Here is a 20,510-nt window from a genome sequence, read left to right as displayed (position 1 = left end):
TTATTTTTGCTTTATTTTGTCTAATTATTTGGAAATAATACATGTTCTCTTTTATTTTATTCCTATACACACATTTTTAGAAATCATCTATTTTTCCTTATTTCTCAAAATCAAGAATAGCATCATATATTCTGACTTCCCCTGATGTGGGATGAATATTTTCCTCTTTTTATTTAATCTTCCATTTTTTCTTGTTTTTTTTAATCAGTTAGGACTTTTTCTTTTTTAAAAATATATTTTATTGATTATGCTATTACAGTTGTCCCATTTCCCCCCTTCTCTCCCCTCTACCCTGTACCCCCTCTCCCACCCATGTTCCCCCCCTTTAGTTCATGTCCATGTGTCATACTTATGAGTTCTTTAGCTTCTACCTTTCCCGTACTATTCTTGCCCTCCCCCTATCTATTTTCAACCTACATTCTATGCTACTTATTCTCTATACCTTTACACCCTCTCTCCTCCTCTCACTCCCCTGTTGCTAACCCTCCATGTGCCCTCCATTTCTGTGGTTCTGTTCCTGTTCTAGTTGTTTACTTAGTTTCTTTTGGTTTTGCTTTAGGTGTGGTTGTTAATAATTGTGAGTTTGCTGTCCTTTTACTATACATGTTTTTTCTGTATCTTCTTTTCTTAGATAAGTCCCTTTAGCGTTTCATAAAATAAGGGCTTGGTGATGATGAACTCCTTTAACTTGACCTTATCTGAGAAGCACTTTATCTGCCCTTCCATTCTAAATGAAAGCTTTCCTAGATAGAACAATCTTGGATGTAGGTCCTTGCCTTTCATGACTTGGAATATTTCTTTCCAGTCCCTTCTTGCCTGTAAGGTCTCTTTTGAGAAATCAGCTGACAGTCTGATGGGAACTCCTTTGTAGTTTACTGTCCCCTTATCTCTTGCTGCTTCTAGGATTCTCTCCTTCTTTTTTACCTTGGCTAATGTAATTATGATGTGCCTTGGTGTGTTTCTTCTTGGGTCCCAGTTGGGACTTTTTCCTTGATGATTATTAATTTTTTAATACCATAGATCCTTTCTTTTAAGAATTATTTTAGCATTTGTATTGTTTGACAATAACATTAACAACATATATTTGGACAAAATATGTATTTGGTCTAGAGGCTGCTGTCTCTCCGATCTTCTTCAATTCTTCTTGTTAATCAGGCTGTACCCATGTTCATCTTTTTTCTTTTCACTCAAACACTCCTTACTTCAGAGCCCTTGCATTTGCTGTTCTTGTTGCCAGATTTCCTCACCAGATCTTTGCATGTCTGGCTCCTTTTCATCCCTCAGCTGAGATGACAATACTCAGAAAGGCCTTCCATCACTTCCTTGGCTAAAGTATTCCCACCTCTCACTCCCTTTCCCAGGTGTTCATTCACTCTCTGCCTCCTTAACCCATTTTATTTCCTGCATCATTATCACTATTTAACACAATTCTGTGTTATTATTGGTATACTGAATTTTTGTTGACTGATTTATTTTCCTTATCTTCCCACTAGAATGTATGCCTCATGAAGGCAGACACCTTTTCTGTCTTGCTCATCATTTTATCCCCAGGGCTATGACCGACATGTTAGGCTACTAATATTTGTCAAATAAATATTTGTTGATTGAATGAATAAATAAGTCTCTGTTTTTTCTAAGAATGTCTTTCTATTCTTTGAAACTGTGGAGTTTCTGGGTGTCCAATCCCAAGCAGGGTGCTCTGTCTTTCTGTGTTAATCCTCAGCCTTGCTGTCTGGGGAATGGTGGTCACTGCTTTCTTCCTTTCAGGACAGGTAGGGTCCCAATATGGGACAAAACCTCAGCAAAACCTGGGGGAAAAGGGTCTCTAGTCCCAAGGGCTAGCACACTTGCAAACAGAGTGGACCAATTTATTTATTTTGAAAACAGTTGGTTTTGATTTAATGTCATGTTAATAACCAATGTTATATGGCTGCTTTAAGAAATAAACATTTCTTCCCTCTCTCTTAAGATTTGACATATATTGCATATACTATGAAATCAACTGTTTTCTGGCTGATGAGTTATTAAAAATTGCCATACATTTATTCAGTGTAATCAAATGGCTTTCTGGAGTAAATAAAACTGTTTATTACTCCAATAAAACTGTTTGGAGTAAGGCTGAATTTGTAGACAAGGTAGGCTGAAGTGAGAGTTTGAGAATTATAGAAGATGAAATTGGTGCCAAGAATCTGAACTAGCTGGGAGTTCTTGCTGATCACAGTGAAGCCTTTAGACTTTAAAATGGGATGCTAAGGTTTTTAGACAATCCTGTTTAGGGGCATCACTTTAAGCCTTTAATCTAGGTAGGTCAAGACAGATATACAGAAACTCCACACTCCTCCCACCACCAGCTGGCTGGTGCCTCACCTGGCCAACAACCTCTTGTGATGTTAGCAATAGGCAGAGTTTTTTTTTTTAAATTTTAAATTTTAAAATTTATTTTTTAATTTAATTTAATTTTAAGTATATTTTATTGATTATACTGTTACAGTTGTCCCACTTTTTCTCCCCTTTATTCCCCTCTGCCCTGCACCCCCCTCCCACCAGCATTCCCTGCCATCCCCTCCCCCCCTTAGTTCATATCCATTGGTTATACATGGCTTTGGCTTCTCCATTTCTCATACTATTCTTAACCTCCTCTTGTCTATTTTGTACCTACCATTTATGCTTTTTATTCCCTGTATCTTTTCCCCTATTCTCCTCCCACCCTTTACCTGCTGATACCCTCCATATGATCTCCATTTCTGTGATTCTGTTCCTGTTCTAGTTGCTCACTTAGTTTTTTTTTTTTTTAGGTTCAGTTGTTGATAGTTGTGAGTTTTTTCTCATTTTACTATTCATACTTTTGATTATCTTCTTTTTCTTAGATAAGTCCTTTTAACATTTCATATACATTGATGATGAGCTTTAACGACCTTATCTGGGAAACATTTTAACTGCCCTTCCCTTCTAAATGATAGCTTTGTTGGATAGAGTCATCTTGGATGTAGGTCCTTGCCTTTCATGACTTTGAATACTTCCTTTCAGCACCTTCTTGCCTGTAAGGATTCTTTTGAGAATTCAGTTGATAGCCTCATGAAAACTCTTTGTAGGTAACTCTTTGCTTTTCTCTTGCTGCATTTAAGAGTTCTCCTTATCTTTAATCATGGGTAATGTAATTATGATGTGCCTTGGTGTGTGCTTCCTTGAGTCCAACTTCTTTGGGACTCTCTGAGCTTCCTGGACTTCCTGGAAGTCTATTTCTTTTGCCAGATTAGGGAAGTTCTCCTTCATTATGTTTTCAAATAAGTTTTCAATTTCTTGTTCTTCCTGTTCTCCTTCTGGCACCCCTATAATTTAGGGTGTTGGAACATATAAAGTTGTCCAGAAGTTCCTAAGCCTCTCCTCATTTTTTTGAATTCTTGTTTCTTCATTCTGTTCTGGTTGAATGCTTATTTCTTCCTTCTGGTTCAAACTGTTGATTTGAATCCTAGTTTCCTTCCCTTCACGTTGGTTCCCTGTATATTTTCCTTTCTTTCGCTTTGCATAGCCTTCACTTCTTCCTTTATTTTGCAACCATACTCAAGCATTTCTGTGAGCATCCTGATTACCAGTGCTTTGAACTCTGCATCTGATAGGTTGGCTATCTCTTCATTGCTTAGTTGTATTTTTTCTGGATCTTTGATCTGTTCTTTCATTTGAGCCATATTTCTTTGTCTTTGTGCACCTATTACATTGTAAGGGGTGTAGCCTTAGGTATTTGCCAGGGCAGGGCAATCCACGTCACTGCATTGTGACGCTGTATGTGGAAGAGGGGTCAAGAGAGGGAATGATGCTTCTTGCTCGGATCTCAGCCAGCTTTCAGTTACTCCCCTCATTATCCACAAGCAAATTAGGTCCTTCTGGTGCTAATTCCCAGGTGGGTGGGTTTGTGTATGTTCTAGGACCCTGTGGTTCTCTCCAAGGAAGTCTCCTGTGAGACTGTGAGTTTCTCATGCTGCTGTGACCCTCACACATTTTTAAAGCCAGAGGTTTTGAGGCTTTCTTTTTCCATGCTTCACCCCTGGGTTGCACGGTCTGTCTCACACTCCAGTTGTTCCTCCTGGTTTATCCTCAAACAAATGTGGTACTGCCCCGTCTTCCAGAGGCCATTTTGCTGCTTGTCCTCTCTGCCTTGGCTGCTTGTCTCTGCCCATCCCACATACCAGTCTGTTTATTCTTTAATTCCTTCATTGTCAGACTTTCATACAGTTTGATTTTCTGGCAGTTCTGGTTATTTTTTGTTTTTAAATTTATTGTTGTTGTCCTTCTTTTGGTTGTGGAAGAAGGTGAAGTATATCTTCCTATGCCTCCATCATGGTTGTAAGTCTCTTATTTATTTACTTTTAGATAGAGGGGAAGGGTGGGAGAAAGAGACGGGGAGAAACATTAATGTGTGGTTGCCTCTGGCACACCCCCTACTGGGGACCTGGCCTGCAACCCAGGTATGCGCCCTGACTGGGAATTGAACCAGTGACCCCTTGGTTGGCTGATTGGTACTCAATACACTGAGCCACACCAGCAAGGGTAGCAGTAGGCAGAGTTTTCAAGGTGGCAGTGAACTCTTTCACTTCCCTAGTGTACGTGTGCATGTGTATGTGGTAGGATTGGAGAGCTGAGGGAGGTGAGAGGCAAGGTGGTTCTTGTAAAAGGAAACTGGGTCCTCTCAGTATGTTATTTCCTCAAGGTCATCCCTTTACTTCATCCTTCCCTCCTTCCACTAGTTCATCCATTCAACAGACTCATCAACAATTTTTGGAGCCCCTATTGTTCTTAGCATGGAGATACAGTAGTGAACACAATAAAATCCATGTTCTCATGGATTTTATATTCCATGTTCTCATAGAATTTATATTCTAGTAAGACAACAAACAAACAGGACAGACAGAAAAATACCTGACATTTTGTTTGATAATAGAAGTCTTGAAGAAAAATAAAATAGGGTAAAGAAAATGAGAGTGAAGATGGTGGTGGGGCTTCTTAATATGGGGTGGTCAGGAAAATTCTTTTTGGGTCCATGACATTTGAACTTGAAGAAAGTAAGGGGTACACTTTTCTGTGGGTTTTGGGGGAAAACACTTTTCATGACTCATTAATGGTTTGAAAAATTCTGATAGGGCTTTTTAATTTGGTAATGTTTGGATTTAATTGTAAATGAAATGGGGAATCAGGGAATTTTAAGCAGAAAGTAACATTATCTGACTAATATTTGAAAAGAGTCACTTTGACTAATGTATGGATAATAGACTTTGTGGGTGGGGGGTGGGGGTTGGGAAGAATATGAAAACTAAGAGACCCATTCATTAAATCCTTGCTATAACTTTATCACCATTCATATTCATTAAACTTCTTTTATCAGATATACTAAAACTAGGTTAATAACATCTGGCTTTAAATAGAAGTTTCATAGTTTGTGTCTTTAAATGAAATAACACCTATAAAACCTGACAGATAAATTTAATTTTTCTCTATTCTCCAGCCTTAATCAAATCTTCTCCTTGGCCGAACAGGTTTATCTGGAACAGAGTCCGGTTTCTCTACAGATCATACTTGATTGGTCCTTCTTGGTTGGCCTCAGGCTGTGCCTTTGATGTCTCTTTTATCTTCTGGGATCTCCACCTGTACAGCCAATGTTCTTTGACTAAGCCAGGTTCTCCACGGTGGAGCACAGCTCTCTTTCCTTGAAAAAAACATGGAGGCACATGATAACTTTGTTGCTAATTACAGAAAAGCCCTTAATTGTGCACATCTTTCCTTTTAACACATGTAGCTGGTGAATGAGAAACTGCCTTTTTTAAGGAAAAAAGTTCCTTTGCCAAGAGAAGATAACAGGGAAAATTCATGTCCTGGCTCTTTTAACAGTGTCTTGATATTTTCTGTTTCTTTCTCACCGTCAGCCTTCCTGCCTTCTTCTCTCTGCTCTGTGTCCTGGGAAGCTGAATTTTATGGACTACATCAAGGGCTCCCTCACCCTCTGGTTTCAGGTGTGTCTGCCCAGTAGGCGACACCAATGGAGATCTGATAATCAGAGGGGAATGGGTTTTGAGTATTTATTCCTCTAGCTTCTTTTTTTGCTGAGTTGTCATTGGTTGATTTTGTCCATATGCTAAAGATCACAACTCCTAAGTGTAGCTCTCTGTTACAACTATGGCTTCTCTGTCTGGGTTCTAATAATCCTTTCTCACCCGTGTTGTGAGTGTATGTATGTTTTGTGATATAGTCTTTCCTATAAGTCATCTGAGTGATCCCTAGGCTAGCTGTCCACAGAGCAACCTGGCACCAAGGAATAGACAAGATTCACACTTAGCTTTTATTCAATGCAGGTTCACTCAAAGTAGAACATCAACATGCATTAATATCCTACTCACACTCTAACAATCTAGACTGAATATAAAACACACAGAGCAATCAATGGGGGATAATGAACCAGAGTCCCAGAGTCTCAGCCAATGGGTCCAGGAGACAGCATCCTAGACAAGGAGGCCATCAGCATCTTGCAAGGAAGAGCCATTCTCACAGGTTGAAGAGGGTATAGTCTTGATCCAGCAGAGCAGAGCAGAGCCTCCAGCAGCTGATGCCACTAGAAATCAGCATGACATGGAGCAGCACTCTGGTGTGTGGAGCTCAGCTGTCTTAGCAGTGGTCTGAAGCTTGCCTCAGTTATACGTTCAGGGGTCGTGTACCTCACCTCTCTGGGTCTCTTGATAAGTATCTTAGGAGCCCTGATGGAGAGTGGGGAATGTCCCCAGGAGCCTATCTGTGGGTCGTCCTGCTCTGTAGACATGGTGGTTTTGGTCACCTGTGCAGGTAGGTATCTTAGGTGTGTCTCCTTGCCAAATGTATCTGGCGTGACTTAGGTAGTTTCCATCTTGAACCAAAGTGTCATGGCTGATTGACAGCCCTCTTGGTTGATAGGAGTGATGCCATTTTGTTTTATATACTTTATCCCTTCAGACCAGGGGTTGGTAATGGCTTCTAATTGTTTCTGGTACTGGGGAACTGCACCAGCCTTTGTTGGTTCTCCTAACACTGCCTACTCCTTTGTAGGTAAATGCTTTTTAAAACGTTTCTAGATTGTCTTATCTATTTCCTATCAGCCCCATGACTGCATACATAGAGGTTTTGCCTCAGGAGGAACTAAGTGGGAAAGTATAAAACTTTTTTCCAGAAAATACTTAAAGTTATTCAAATATCAGAGCCAATTTTATCTTAATTAAAGTCGCAGAAAAGAGGACTATCAAATTAACTTATCAGTTTAATACATGGCCATGAACACCTTACCGCTTATGGCCTATATGTACCCCATTCAGAGCAAAGTTATTTTGACAAGAGTGTTTTTTTAAAATAAAGATTTTATTTATTTATTTTAGAGAGACAGGAAGGGAGGGAGAGAGTGGACTGTGTGAGAGATCCATTGGTGCCTCTCACATGCCCCCAGCTGGGACCACAACAGGCATGTGCCCTGACTGGGAACGAAACTGGTGACATTTTTGTCTGAAGGCTGGCACTCAGTCCACTGAGACACATCAGCCAGAGTGATGAGAATGATTTATATTCAGTATTAAACAGCTCCATGTTTACTTTCAGGACCTACAAAGAGTAGGCTGAAGGACAATCTCTTTATAAAATTCTTTTCAACTGGAAAAGGATGTAGTTGGACCTGTTTGAATAAGAGACTTCTAGTTGTGAATCCTGGTTCAGTGTGAATAACAAATATTCAGTGAGAAAGATTATTGTTTAAAGGTAGCATGGCATGGTACTGAGAGCACAGCTTCTGAGGCTAGATTCTCTGGGTTCAAAGCCTGTCTCACCTATTTAGTAGTTGGGAGGCTTTGAGCAAGTTACTTATTATCTCTGTGCCTCAGTGTCCCATTTTAACATAGAAAAACTAGGAGTGCCTAACTCAGAGTACTGTTATGAGGAACAAATGAATTAATTCATGTAAAGCACTTAAGATAGTGCCTGGTGGTAAGTGTTTAATGAAGGTATTTATTTGTGTTATCCTGAAAGTAGACATAAAGTTGTGGGGACAGGACAGATTATTATTTCTTACAGACATTACCTTAATTTGTTGCCTTTGCCCCCAATTCGGCCCTGAGATGATACAATAAGAGTTGATGGACAGGCCTACACATAAGTATCTTGTACTGTAGGAGACAAACCCCAAAATATATGAATCTAGAGAAGGAGATAAATAAAGAAGGAGATGGCTGTCTCCTGATCTTTCAAGAACAAAAGAGAAATACCTTTGCTCCCTACTGTAGACAAATTCTCCTCGGGAAGAGAAGGGGAAGGATACTAGGTTGGTACAAATTACATCCCTTTGGAATTTAATACCTGTCTCCTGGGGAAGACAAGACAAGTGTTTCTAGGTACACAACTCTTAGAATGTCTCTTTGACTTTGGATCTCATCTGTCCCCAAAATCTAAATACATACCTTTGGGGAAGTGAATCTTTTTCTATTTATTCAATATTCTTTTGGAATTAAAGTCTTGCCCTTTAACCTGAGTCCCAATAAAATTTTTCCAAAAAGCCCTAACTGTTGAAAATCATTAAAATTTACTTCGTGAAACCTGTCACATGGCAAACCTATATCAATGTCAGCTATCAGGGTCTTGTGAATGATCAGAGGCTGTGGGAATTGTGGGGTCATTTTTGAGGTTTAACACTATCTGAGAGTTGTTGGATAAACTCCTTTGCTTCTCTGCACTACTATGTGAATGCTGTTTACTAATACATGCAAAACTTCTAAAAGTTTGTTATAAAATCAAAGATCATAAAAATTTATGATTATAATTTTTAATAATAAAATTATGGATATAAGATATTACATTTAAGTTAAAGCTAATTACATTACATAAATGATCTAATTTGGACCTAATGGCAATATTAAGATGTATACTTAATATCTGCACTTTTTAAAAGATTTTATTTATTTATTTTTTTAGAGAGAGGGGAAGAGAAGAAGAAAGAGAGGGAGAGAAACATCCATGTGTGGTTGCCCCTTATGTGCCCCCAACTGGAGACCTGGCCTACAACCCAGGCATGTGCCCTAGACTTGAAATTGAACCAGCAACCCTTTGAGTTGCAGGCCTGCACTCAATCCACTGAGCTATACCAGCCAGGGCAATATCTGCATTTTTATACATAGGAAAATAAAGCTTATGGAGGGTTAGGTTAGTGAATTACCCCAAAGTCATGCAGCTATTAAGTAGTAGAGCCGTGACTACAATGCTCATTTATATGATTTCTTTTTTGTTGTTGTTGTTGTTTTTGTATTTTTTTTCTTTATATGATTTCAGAACTCACATGTTTTACTGTTTCAGTTAAAGCAGAATTTGTGTTGTTTTTAAAGGGAATCTCGAGTCCTTTATTTTCTCTGCTGGTAGATATTGGCATCTGGGAGTCAGAGAAGCTGTGGAAGACATTGCTTTTCTCTTTTTCATGGCTCTACCCAGCACTTGGTTTAGGTTTAGTGCCCTGAATCCACAGCCGGGCACATTGGCCAAGACTTGGCTCTGGAGACCTGATTTTGGAGTCAGATAACCTGTTGCTGCTTTCTAGTTCCACTGCTTACTAATTGTGTGACCACACAATTGTCTGAATTTCTGTTTATTAATCTGTAAAATGGGGATAAAAGTTCTCATGTTGCCTTACTCACAAGACTATCTGCGATGATCAAATGGGATAATATATGTGAAGGTATACTGTAGACCTCAAAGCTTTCTATAAAAGTAAGGCATTATTATTTACTTACTAGCAGAAATGTATTTTGCCAGACACTGAGTTAGTTGAGGGCAATTAAAAAAAATGAAAAAGACCCAATTGTTCAGGTTGCTTTCTCAATTATCCCTAATTATAAACCATGTATAGTAGACAGTGTTAGGCACCCACGGAATCCCCATGTCCCTGCTGTTTCTTTGTCACCCTAATTATACATTTGTCTGTGGTGACATGTGCCCAGCTCCAGGCAGTGGATCATAATTTGCCTGAGTCAGTATGGCTCTCCTGTTTCTATTTTTTCAGCTTCTGTTGTAGCTAAAGTTCTGTGTGGATCAGTTGGAGTCCTGGAATAAAAGAGAGTTTTACTTGGATGGTAAAATAAAAATATTTTAATGAAAAGTCTGTTTACAGAGATGTGGGCAGGGTAAAGGTATCAATAAGGCATCAAGAGACCAGCTATAGTGAGAGTCTGTTACCACCCTTAGGCCTGAAAAAGCAAGAGACAGAGTGTTGTTATGAGAGCCCAGAGAGAGCTAGAGCCATGGAGGAGGGTGTCCAGTGGAAGCTGTAGTTGTGGGAGGATGTGGCCACTGCCAGAGCTGCAGAGCTGAATGGGGATAAGGGGGAGGAACAGGGAAGGAATTTTCTGACCTCTTTCAACTTTCACCCTCCAGTCTTTGCTCCCTCCCTCATTTGCCCAAGTTCATCAGGGGCCTGAGGCAGAGGAGCTCATCATGTGACTTCATTCTGATCAAGAAGATGTAAGAGGACACCTGTTGTTGACATTTCTGGAAAAGTTTGGCTTCTCCGGTAAAAGGGGTCAGGATTGGGTGGCATTTCTCCTGACTCCTCCTTTTCTTCCTTGCTCTAATGAAGACATGCTAACCAAAAGGCATCATCAATCATTCTGCAATCAATTATGAGGCAATAGGCATGAAGGTGAAGGATGGGCACTGGGCAGAATCATTGGAGCCTGGGTCTCAGGTGGTGTTGTTAAGCAGGTGAATCAGCTCCTGCAACCATTGTCTTCAGACTTGTATTATGTCTCTTTACTTTAATCTGATTCTTTACTTTAATCTGCATTCCTTTCATAGATCTTGTTTACAGTTGGTCTGAGGAAATACAATAAAAGCTATCTTCTTGAACATGATCCCAAAGAGGTAAGGGGAAAGGATTCTCATGATTGAGAAAATAAAAATATGGCATCTGAGTTTATATAGTCTCCAAATTAAAAAACTGACACTTGCATCCAGTGCCATATCTTTACTACTTTTGTCATACTTTCCTATTTGTGGTACTTGCTTGATAATTGCCCTTTTTTTTTTGGACTTTCCCAACAAGTACTCATTATTAGTTAAGCCATGACTCAGGATCCCAGGGTGGGATGTATCCAGGTCCTCCTTCACCTCCCCGGGAGAAGGGTGAAGGACAGCGGAGACAAGGTGGAGCCAGTTCAGATCTTTCCAGGAAACATGCCTTCTGCCCCACAGTCATCCCAGGCACCCAAGATATGGGGCAGAGGGACTTGTACACATGCCAGTACTCTTCACCCATGGAGATATCGCCACTTTTAGCGGTCACTGCCTTCTCACAGCAGTGGCAGTTACAGTAGTCTGCCAACAGCTCCTGGTCTGGTTCTGGTTCTGGTTGGGGAAGCTGCTGTCAAAGGGGTCTGGTAGTTCTTGATTTTGTTCTGGATATTTTCTGCCATGCTGCTGACTTCTAAAGGTGCCCCTGAAGCAGCTCACCACTCAATGTGTCCATAATTGTCTTCAATTAGATGGTCTGTACTCTTGGGACCATGCCTGTCTTGCTGAGCACTATCCTCATATGGTGACTAACACAGAGTGTGCTCCTAATAAATAATTGCTGACTTAAAACAAAGGTGTTCAGAACCATTACAGTCAAACATTGACTTTTTTTTCTGCTTTTCTTGACCTTTGCTGAGGTCCAGAACTTGCTATAATTAAAAAAAAATCTTCACCTGAGGATGTGTTTATTGATTTGAGAGAGGAGGAAAGAGAATAAGGGGGAAGGGGGGAGAGAGAGGGAGAGATTGAGAGAGAGAGACATTGATCAGTTACCTTCCATTCAAGCTCTAACTGTGGATTGAACATGCAGCCTAGGTGTGTGCTCTGATGGGGGATCAAACCCGAAACATTTTGGTGTACAGGAGGACACTCCAATGAACTGAACCACCTGGCCAGTGTAAGAACTTCACATAATTTTATTAGAGGAAAAAAACTTCTCAGTCACAGCTTCTGAGACAAAATTTCATCTTGTAAGAACTGGAACAGCAGAGACTCTGATTTCTCTACCAGTAATGAATATTTAAGGACATTCCTTTGACTGTGAGTGAGTGAATAACAGCAGAAAATTTTGCAGATAGTTCCGGGTCACAAGATTGAGTACCTAGAAGTTGTTATGCAGGCTGTGCTGGAATGTCCTGCTTATTTAAAGGAATTATGTGCTCATTCATTCGTTTGTCCACTCCTGTAGATGAATACCTCTTACCCAAGCCACAAAATTAAAAGCAGATTTACTTAGGGAGGAGGGATGCAAACTGGAACACAAGCAGCATTTTGTTGGGGAAGAAGGTGGGTGAGGGACCTGTTTTGTTGTGAAAACATTTTGTTTTTATGTTGAGGTGTTATTAATAGCAGTGTTTGGTTACAAAAAAGTTAAACACCCAGAGCAATGGGAATGCTGGTCTAAGCATGAGGGAAACTCACAAAAATAGCTGTTCTATTTTTTCAATAAATTATCTTTGTTATGAAAACAACAAACTAAATGCTATAGTTTATGTTTTGTCACATGGCTTCAATTCCATATCATATTAAAAATGATTATGTTAGTATTATCATGCTATTTGTTGAATACTGGGATATAGAGAGAATTAGGTATATGTTAATAGCTTTTTAAATCAATAACTTGAAGAAAACAGGTCTCTAGAGTAAGCTACAATTTATTTGAACTGATTGATGTACATTTTATGTTCTCATTATATCTTAGATTGGTTTTTAGATGTGAGCAGAGTTTTGAGGAAGTGAGAGTATTTTTAATATTTAGGTAATTTGATTATGATGACAGTTTTCTACAATTTAGTCACGAGAAGACAGTGTCTCTTTTCATAGTCTTATTTTAACTAAGCTATCCACAAAGAAAAAAACCACATTTATAGTAATTTAGTAACTAAAAAACCACTGCATTACTAAGAAAAGGCTTAGAGTGAATAACTGAAGAAAAGGGACTTGACTGGAAACTACTATAAACTGTTTCCTTGCTCTGCATGTTTGTTTTCCAAACATTTCAAATTAGCACATTAAAAAATGAGAATCTGTTCTGAGACACTTGAAACTGCGGAGGCAGATCAGGAATAGCCTCCCCAGTTGCCGGTTCCCCCTTCCCCGCCCGTCCCTGATCTGCCCCTGCTTATTATTTTTAGTTTTCTACACCGAGGTTGAGGAAGAATAAACATTTGCAGAAGAACAATGGCTATAGTATTTATTGTCTTGAAAAGAAAAAGGAGAGAAGTGGCCTTGGAAATGAGAAAAGGTCTATAAAATTCCCAAGGATCAGTCTTTACATAACTGTTTCTTAGATTTAGGCTCCTCATCTGAATACAAAAGGATAATGTCTAAAGCTATGAAAGATCGGCAAGCAGGGTCTCTCAGTTTTTTTTAGGTATTTTATGCTGCAGTTATTCAGAAAGTCAAGATAATAGTTTGTTTTTGACTTATATTTAATGAAGGAGAATTTGAAACCAATACCTTCATGCAGCCTGTGGTTACCTGGGATGCACTCTCAGCACATGCACAGAATACAGGTGCTCTGTATGTGTGTGTGGGGGGGAGGGGGCAGGTGGCGGGGTGGGAGGAGGTCGGGGGTTGGATAGTTCCAATATCAATTTTACAGCATCTCTTTATGACTGTAATTGCTTTTATGGGGCTTAGCATCTCCCAGCTGGATCAGCATAAATTTCATTTGTATCAGAACTGGAATCAGAAGGGAGAACAAAATCCCTGTGCATCATAAAAATTGGATACTAGGGAGTTATAATATGCTTTATGAAATACAATGTAAAATAACCCTGCTTTGTATTTTGAGAAAAATTGTGGTATGATAGTAAGTGACCTGAAGGCACTGTCATTTTTTTTCCCTAAATATTTTCTTGTCATGAGAACTGGCTGAGGACTGTCATTTTTCCCCCCTGCATTTAAAAACAAACTTTTAAAATCAGAATTTTAATTTTGGGTAACTGTAGATTCACATGCAGTTGTAACAAATAATACAGAGAGATCTATTGTGCCCTTTTCCCATTTTCTCCCTATGCTAACATCTTGTAAAACTCTAGTACCCATCATCACCAAGATGTTGACATAGACAGAGCCAAGATACAAAAGTTCCTATCACCACCAGGATCCCTCATGTTGCCTTTTATATCCACATTCACTGCCCTCCTACCCTTACTGCCTCTTTGGCTTCTGATAACTACTAATCTGCTCTCTACCACTATAATCTTATCATTTCAAGAAGGTTGTATAAGGGAAGCAGTATACAACTTTTTCAGATTCATTCTCCACCTGCCCCCAAAGATTATTACCTGGAGATTTATCCATGTTGTGGCAAGTATCAAAAGTCCATGCATTTTTTACAGAGCAGTATTACATGGTATAGATATAGCACAGTTTGTTAAATCATTTATTCTGGGACATATATCTGGGTTGTTTCCAGTTTTGGGCTTTAAGAAATAAAGCTGCTATAAACATTCATGTGTAGGTTTTTGTGTAAGCACAAGTCTTTATTTCTCTGGGATAAATGCCTAGGAATGCAATTGCTGGGTTGTGTAGTAATTGCATGTTTAGCTTTTTAAGAAACTGTCAGTCTGCCTCCAGAGTGACTGTATATTCTACATTCCCACCAGCAGTCAGCGAGTGGTCTGGTTTCTCAAATCCTTGCTAACATTTAGTCTAACTATTTTTTTACTGTAGCCATTTTGAAATGTGTGTAGTGATACCTCATTGTGATTTTAATGTTGCAATTCCCTGATTGTTAATGATGTTGAACTTTCTTTTCATGTGCTTATAGCCATCAGTAAAATGTCTCTTCATATCTTTTGCAAGCGTTCTCATGGGATTGTTTATTTATTTATTAATTTATTTATTCTTTCTTTATTTTTTACTGGTGAGTTATGAGTTGTTTTTGTATTTTCAATACTAGTCCTTTATTGGATATGTAGTCTGCAAATAATGATTTAAAGCTTTCTTCTTTTGTACAGTGCATGTATCGGTATAATACTAGAATTAACACTAATTCTACATTTAGGAAAAGATTGTGTAGAATTAGTGTTCATTCTTTTTTAATGTTTGGTAGAATTCTCTAGTGAAATCATCTGGTCTAGAAATTTCTTTTTTTAAGAGTTTTTTTCTTTTAAAAAAAAAGAGATTTGATTTATTTCTTTTTAGAGAAAGTGGAAGGGAGGGAGAAAAACAGTTAGAGAAACATCAATGTGTGGTTGTCTCTCATGCACCCCCTACTAGGGACCTGGCCTGCAACCCAGGCATGTGCCCTGACTGGGAATCTAACCTGAAACCCTTCAGTTGGCAGGCCAGTGCTTAATCCACTGAGCCACACCAGCCAGGGCTTTTTTTATTTTTTTGAGAGTTTTAAAATGATGAATTAAATTTCCTTAATAGTTATAGAATAATTATATCCTTTTTGATGCATTTCATGTTGAGTGAACTATGGTAGTTGGTAGGGGTTTTCCTGGGGGGAATTGGTTCATCTCATCTAAGTTTTCAAATTTATGTGTCTGTAGAGCTGTTGGTAGTAATTCCTATTATACTTTTGATGCCTGCAAGGGTCTGTAGTGATATTTCTTATTTCATTCTTGATATTGGTAATTTGTGTCTTCTTTCTTTCTCTCCCTCTGTCTCTTTTTTTCTTTCTGGTCAGTCTTGCTGGAGGTTTGTTAATTTTATATAGCCTTTCAAAGAACCAGCCCTTTGTTTTATTGATTTTCTCATCCTAATGCATATATTCCCCATGTATTTGATGAAATTAGACAAAAGAACTTAAAGAGAATGTTTGTCCACCATCCATGGTATTATGGGATGAAGATGTGGAAAGTAAAATCCATTGGCAATTTATCCAAACAGAGCTCCATGAAGAAAAGAGGAATTACCCTACGTGTCTCCAGAAATGGGGAGATATTTTAAAGACATGTGTGGCAACAAAAGGGTCAAGGATATTATAGGCTTTCTTGAAAGAATATAAAACTTGACATTTTTGAGCACCTAATGTGCACCAGGCTCTGTGCCAGTTTGTACTCATTAACTCATCTAACTCTCCTAAAACAAAAGAACACACAAAATTGAGATGTTATCATTAGCCTTGTTTCCTGAGGCTGGAGATGTTGTAAGTTGACAATGGTTATGAAGCAGTACATGGTGGAGGCAGTGCAGAGTTTGTGCTTTCAATGCCTGCTCCTTTTGATTGCCCCTCTGTTGGGAACTGACCTGCCTGGTTTCAGGAGCTGTAATCCCCCAATGACTAAGGCTGAATGAGTGACCTTCAGACCATAAGCCACTAAGGACACAAAGTTTATCTTCCTGGCAGGGGCGCTGCCTCTGTCTCTTTTACTTCACCCTGCCTGGTCCCCAGTGCTTGATCAGTTAACCAAGGCTGGGTAAGATGTCCCTCCCTTGACAGGAATACAGGGTGTATACTTAAAGCTCATTCATCATTATCAGGTAATAAGGATCAAACAATAGATAACATACAAAGAACTCTGGGGGCCTATTTTGAGTCAGGGTCCCTCAAGAGAGGGACAATCTAAGATAGGCATGATCATTGGGGACCCCAGGGAAGAACTTGGAGGCTACAGAAAAGGGGTGATGGACCCTCGCCCCTTGGCTTTGACATAGCCTGAGTCCTCATTCTGTCGGCAAGAAGTCTCCTAATCTCCTGGCTGCCTTACTTCCCCTGTCTGACTTAAGCCTGAAATAATGCCTTAAGCCTGAAACAATGCTGATGGTGGGTGCAGCCCTGTGTTGGAAAGGGCTGGTTCCCTAGGGTAGTCAGGCCTAAGAAAGAATACGTAAAATCTTGTGAAACCTGCTTTGTTTAGAATTCTCTTAATTAAATGATAAGGGTCCAAGCAGGAAGTGAGTTTGTTCCCCAAAGTTTTGTGGCCATTTAACTATCTGGCCCTGACTCAAAATAGGCCCTCAGAGTTTTTTGTATGTTATCTATTGTTTGATCCTTATTACCTGATAATGGTTGATGAGCTTTACTTATACACCCTGTATTCCTATGCAAACTGAATCCAATAAAAGCTTGTCAAGGGAAGGACTGGGGCATTCTCCTCTTGAGAGGGTGGCTAAGGTGCTCCAAGGCTTGCTCTACCTTTGAGAGATAAGCTGCACTGTCCCTTTTCCTTCACAGGACTCGGTAGTCCATGTGAATTTATTTCGTCTCATCCATAATGCTGCAGATACTGTGGGCTGGTATCCGTGTCACCCCTCCTCCGTGAATTACAGCCACCAACACTATTTGCCATCAAGTGTAGTGCATTCTTTTGCCTCTAATATTCATGATAATCTCAATTATTTATCCAAATGTAAATGAATTATATATATGCCCATGGGAGCTTCTATATATTTTTATAAGAATTACTAACTTTAAAGGATAATCAACATTTTTATTCTTTTTGAGCTTATCATATCCTATTACAACCATATCATTATAGATTATTAAGTATGACAATAATGCAGAAACAATTTTATGACATTTTACTTTTATTTGGAGTAACTCATATTATTTATATAAAGAAGAATATTCATTTAACAACTTTTAAGCAATACATTCTGTAGATGGAAAATGACATTTTAGTTTTGATGGGTATGATTTGAGATTCCTGCTGAGAAAGTTGCTTAAGGTTGTAGAAGTATTCAGAGCTGGAAATACAGCACAGGAACCTTCATTTCTAGCCCAGTGATCCACCTAGTTAAAACAGAGCTGGCTCATGCTATTCATAAAATCTAGCATTCATCACAAATCTCATTAAGTAAGAAAGGGGTGAAAATTAAAAATTAGGGAAAACAATAATTCTGTAACAAATGTCAACTATTTTTTTCAACTAAGTTTATAATATCAACTATTCATTTCTTAGAAGATAGGTTTTAGAAAAAATCTATAACTATTATTATCTGTTGCCTTTGTTGAGATATGGAAGTTGCATTTAGAGCTCACTTGGTAAAGGCCCAAGGACATCTCCTAAGATTAGGTACCAAAGACTTAAAGATTACTATTAACTATGCAGGCCTCCATAATAATGTGTATGCTCTGTGATATAAGGTGTTGCTTTAAATTTTATTAATTTGGGTGTTCAACACTGGTATTTTAACTCAGAAACTGTATCTACTTTTTCAGAATTTTTATAATGATTTGTAGGGATTATAATGTCCTCTAAATTTTTCTGTTCTTACTCCATTGACTTAAACTGGAAAATGACTTTCTAATTAATACCCCTTCCTTCTAATTTGCCCTTATTTCAAAACAATCCTGAAAAATCACTATTTTTACTTTTTCTCTTTGTCTTTACTACTAGGTTATAATAAAAACTCACCTTATCCTTACTTATTTTGTTTGCTTACCTTACCTGTGTTACTAGATAAAATATTTTGTTTTAGAGTTTTTAATTGCCAAATATTTATTGAATACTTGCATATTTAATGATGTTTGATAAGAATTTTAGCACATATCCAGTGCCTCATAAATCCTCAGTAAAAACTTTTATTATTATTAAAACTATTAGTAGCATGAGCAATAAAAGAGAACTATACATGAAAGATTCTGTCCTCAAGAACAGATCTTGAAATTCAGTGATGGAGGCGATAATGGCATTTCAGAAGGAGCTAACGCACACGCCAAGGCTATGTCCTGATGTATCTATGTCTGATGCTTTGATGTACTTTCCTTTCACCTGCTCTCCCCATCCTTGGTATCTAACTTGAAACTGAAAACAGTTGGGAGAGAGCTTGTGTCAATGTTGGCTCACACATAATTCCTGGTGTGTGGGAAAATTCTAAATCACGAACATAGACATTGACGAAGAAAACCTTAAAGATCTTTGGGCCAGTCAATATTATCCCTTGGAAATACCCCAACTATTTCTTGGTAAATAAGCCTTTCCTGTTATCCTTATTCTAACTTCCTAAAGCTTAGATGTGAAGGTCTTCCCTCATTTTCTCCACGTCGCCTAGTTGAGAATTTCCAATTCTAGACCGTGTTGATCTCATTCCTTTCAAAATTGCTTAAAGATGAGAGTTCTCATGGTCACTGGACACTTACTTTTCAGGGGGATGTCCTAGGATTGTTCAGACATAGACAATAGCAAAAGTATTATTCTTGTAATTGATAATGTAAATTAAAGGCTTCTTTTTACCTTAAGTAGTTTTTGTGTGTGTGTGTGTGGTTTTTGTTTGAGGGCTTCTTTCTTTCTTGTTTTTCCTTGAAGCTTGGAAGAGAATGAATCACGAAAGAGAAGCAGAAATTTGTGTTTTGTTTTTGTAAAAATCAGAGTTGCTTTAATGCTTTTTGCAGTATTGTATTTTCTTGACTATTTAAGGCCACTAGGGAGAATACCTAGGTATTCTTGTGCCTCCTGCTGCTTTCTTGAGTTCTCAAAGACTGTGAACAGTTACTTAAACAAAGTTGCCTTTCCTCTCTGAGTCACCGAGGGAGCCCACTGAGCACACCACACACCGTTTTTTAACAACATGGGCATTTCAAATAACTTTCTAATTTCTTTTTCAGTGTTCAGCAGTTTTGACCCCAAAAGATCTGACTCCCATGCCCCACCCTCCCTATTCACCCAGTCTTGCCCTGTGGGACTTTTTTTCTTTGTTTCCCCAGACAAGAAAAGTCCTAGGAGGGAAATGGTTTGCCGATGTGGAAGAGATGAAACAAACAAATAAAAATGGCAGAATCATTACAAAGCATCAAAATCAATGAGTTCAAAAACTGTTTTGAGCAGTAGAAAACTGTCTTGATAGATGTGTTGCATCAAATGGAGAATAAGGACTTTGAAGGTGATTGAAGTTTAAATATGTAAGAATATGAAAGAAAAATACACAATTTTTTATAAATAAATTCCATTTTTTGGGTCCCCCTGATAGTAAGAAAGTGGCATAGGCGACACAAAACACAAGCATCTGATGACAGAGCCATTAAGTGCAATTGTTCCAAGTTTATAAATCAGGAAATTGATGTATAAAATATTAGAAGTTTTGTTAGTTGTATAATAGATCACACAACTATTAATTGTCAGGATGGAATTTAACATAAAGTCACCTGACCTCAAAACCTAGTGGTTAAAATCTACCATACTGGTTGGAAATAGTTCAACTTATCAAAAGATAAATGTTCTGACAATTGTTTCTGACAATTATGCAAAATGAAGACTTGATCAAGAAGTTTAGACATATATAAAACAATCTTAAAGAGCCTGAGTAGACTGATCAGATGATATTTGTTGGCCATTAATATATAATAAGAAAGATGATTTTAGTCTAGAAAGACATTTAATATTTTTTGTTAGACATACCTACTCTAAATAATTAATATTTTTTATGTTACAAAAGATATTTTAAAGAATTCCAATTTCTGATATTGGATTTTTAACATATAGAAATAGAATAAATTTCTTCTATATTAATCATAGATCCTTGAAATCTTGCTAGGCTCACATAGTAATTCTAGAATG

The 20,510-nt window shown here is 38.3% G+C and overlaps 1 protein-coding gene and 1 pseudogene across 1 annotated transcript in view; one reads left to right on the top strand and one right to left on the bottom strand.

The window, feature by feature from the left end:
* Positions 1 to 20,510, top strand: part of LGSN (lengsin, lens protein with glutamine synthetase domain) — a 153,915-nt gene that overhangs the window by 46,171 nt on the left and 87,234 nt on the right. The gene's annotated exons all lie outside the window — the stretch shown is intronic.
* LOC123821713 lies at positions 11,196 to 11,453 on the bottom strand (annotated as a pseudogene).

The sequence above is a fragment of the Phyllostomus hastatus genome, unplaced genomic scaffold (assembly GCF_019186645.2).
Source record: "Phyllostomus hastatus isolate PE091 unplaced genomic scaffold, TTU_PhHast_1.1 phas_contig_40, whole genome shotgun sequence".
Lineage (NCBI taxonomy): Eukaryota > Metazoa > Chordata > Mammalia > Chiroptera > Phyllostomidae > Phyllostomus > Phyllostomus hastatus.
The sequence above is the reverse complement of the archived record's forward strand: the minus strand, read 5'-3'. Positions and strand labels throughout refer to the sequence as shown.